Source organism: Oryctolagus cuniculus, chromosome 5, assembly GCF_051225735.1.
Source record: "Oryctolagus cuniculus isolate XC-2025 breed Fujian yellow rabbit chromosome 5, ASM5122573v1, whole genome shotgun sequence".
Classification (NCBI taxonomy): domain Eukaryota; kingdom Metazoa; phylum Chordata; class Mammalia; order Lagomorpha; family Leporidae; genus Oryctolagus; species Oryctolagus cuniculus.
The window spans coordinates 99,989,487-99,992,618 of NC_142871.1; the positions used below are offsets into that span (position 1 = coordinate 99,989,487).

At 37.6% G+C, this 3,132-nt stretch overlaps 1 pseudogene; it reads left to right on the plus strand.

Moving 5' to 3' along the window:
* The first annotated feature begins 212 nt into the window (after nt 1–212).
* Nucleotides 213–1,518, plus strand: LOC138849871 (5'-nucleotidase domain-containing protein 1 pseudogene; annotated as a pseudogene).
* Nucleotides 1,519–3,132: the final 1,614 nt, after the last annotated feature.

Sequence of the window (3,132 nt, forward strand, 5' to 3'; positions counted from 1 at the left end):
CTCTCCCTCTCCCTCTCCCTTCCCCTCCCCTCCCTCTCTCCCTCTCTCTCTCTCTCCCTCTCTCCCTCTCTCTTTCTCTGTGTGTGTGTGTGTCCTTTCCCTCTTCGTCACTCTTCCTTTCAAGTATATAAGTAAATATTTTTTAAAGTCAATATGAGACAAGTTCATAGATTTGTGTCCATATTTTGCTGTTATAGAAAAAGAAAGTCAGGATGGGCTCCCCAGCAGAAATGCTCACCAGTGCTCTGCTTGCCGCCGTGCCTCAGTACTTCTCCCTGGCCACCTACCACATGGTCAGCTTAGACCTGGACTCTTAGACCTCACTCTGTGTTGCAACAACATTCCCCAAAGCACCCAACCATTTATAATACCTTTGTTCAGTTCTTAGTTAGGGAGAGAGGGTATTGTATGGAATTGCTCACTGTAACCCCAGAGGATTATGATTTCTGTTACAAGAATTTGGCATGAGGTCTGGAAGATGGGGCATCCATTAAACTTGCAGTTAATGGTACTGTGCTCAGGGCAAACCCCAGGAACCAAAAGCACTGGTAGAGGCGTATGGCATGGAGGTATGGAAACTCTTTGTGTCACACACTGGCATGCCTTTCTGCTCATAAATTTGTTATTTTTATGATAACTACTTTGACCTGCCAGAAGCTCTTCTATGTGTCAGGGTGGTAGACTCCTTAACAAGCAGAACAGTAATCAAAAAGCATTTGATTTTTGGAAGGATGTAGCTACTGGTCTACAACACAATTTTAAAATGTCAGCTTTTAAGGAAAACTGTTGATTATACTTTCCAGAAATAAAAAGAGAGAGAGAAAGATCTAGGCACATATTTACACAGTTGTCTCGAATCTAAGAAAGCATCCCGAACAGCTCAAAAATGCTAGGAAAATTCTTCTGTTAATTACCAGTTCTCACAATGATTATCATGGACTTCTCTGCAAATATATCCTTGGAAATAATTTTGAAGATTGTGTTGACATCGTGATTTCAAATGCACTGAAACCTGGTTTCTTTTTCCCATTCGCCAAGTCAGAGGTCTTTCCAGACACTCACGAATGAAGGGGAGACAGAGGTGCTGCCATTTCGGGCTAATCCTGGGTGGTTCTCCCAAGGGAACATTGTTTACCTTTATGAACTTCTGAAGGAAATGTCTGGCAAACCTGAACCCATGTTTGTTTACTTTGGGGACAGCATGCAGTTAGAGTTTTTCCAGCCCACTGCTATGAGAATCAAGAGACAGTTTCTCCTGGAGAAACTCAGAGGAAATAGGTGAGAATCTTGAGGTGTCTGAATCTCTTGAGAAGAAAGGAAAAAACAAGGGGCCAAAGACAAAACTTCTAAATAGTTTATCTAAAAAATGGGGCTTTTTATCGATTCAGTTTTGGGGTTGGAAAATACAGAAGACTCCTTGTTTGTTACACTGTCTTCTAAGGAATCAATACTTATAGCAGTATTGCAATACCAAGTATTGAAGTAACTGCAGAAGTACCCCGTAGACTATACATTTAAAAGATTCTTCTCAAACAATCCAAAACATCTGGCTACTCTCCATTGGTTTGTTAAACCATTGGCAGTGGACCAACAGTCTTAACGAATGAGACATTGACAGCCAAATAGATTATCTTTACTGAAAAATAAAATACCATATACGCAGCAAGTGCACTGTAAAAAATGTTCATTTTCAAAAACACTGTGCATGTATGGAGAAACAAATTTTAATAAAAATCGGCCAAGAAATTAATATTTGTTTATTGATATCCTTTTTATATAGATCATTATGATATTTAAAAGCTGTCAATAAAATGTAATATATAGGAGTGAAATGGACATGTTGAGATTCGGTGATCGTTTAGAGCCCTTGTCTCCACTATTGAGGAACAGTGTTTTTTTTTCTTCTTAGTATTTGTTTAACTCTTTACTTAGTGTGTGGTCACTCTTACAAGTATAAAGTAACTAAAAATAGATCTTTTAAAAAAATTAAAGAGTGGGGGTAGGAGAGGGAGTAAGGAAGAAGCATGGAAACGTGGGCTGGAGGAGGGATAGGGTGGGAAGCATCACTATGTTCCTAAATCTGTATATATAAATTCATGCAATTTGTATACATTAAATAAAATTTTTAAAAAACAACTGTCATTAAAGTCTCAGTGCCCTATAATAATAAAAGCACCTTGGTGCTATTTTTAAACCAACAATTCTGAGATCAGAATTCACATGTGGGGATAAACACACATACACACATTTACACAGAGTGTTAGTCCCAGACCAATAGCACAGTGTAGCATAGAATAGCAGGGAAGAACTGAGAACTTGATAATGAATATTTGTGGGCCCCATTACAAACCTACTAAATCAGAAACTCTGGGAGTGGGGGCCAGCAATCTATGTTTTAAGAAGAATTGTAAGTGATTCTGGTTTACTCTATGATTTGAGAACCACTGGACAGAACATATCCTTCAGATATTAGTTTCATTGGTCTTGGTAGATAGTAGCTGAGAATTGATATGTATTTTTATATGCCCCAGCGAAGAGCAGCCAGAATTGAGAATAACTGATCTGTGCCAATTTCTTCAATTTATATCCAAGAACTTTGAGTCCAGTGAGGTTAATTACTTTTCCAAGTTATTAGGTTCCTTGCTATTCTGTGTTTTCCAAAGCAAGGAAATAAAGAAGCATGATTTATTCTGAGAGCATACACCAATATGGGACATAGTCTCAAAGCCACTAACTCAACCTCTGATGTCACCCATTAGGTTCCCCTACCCCAATAATGTTAAAAGCTATTTAACTCATTTTTAATAACTTTAAGGCATGCACTGTCAATAGGGTTAAAAATTGGTTGTTAATATGAAAAAGCAGTCCTAGATAATACATTGCACTGTGGACTTCCAACACTCAACACTCTCAACAAAATCTTATTCTTTGTTATTAGTTTTCATAATTTGGGAGGGAAACTCTAATGTATAAAGTTATTAATTAAATTTGATTTCAATTTTTAAAAAATGAAAGTTAGGGTTGAAGAAGTCTGAGGACTACAGCTCTTGTACATTTAAGAATTGCCCAAAGCCTACAAACATATGCAGTATGTTGGAAAAGAAGGAATCTTTAAAAATGCGCTAGTTCTAC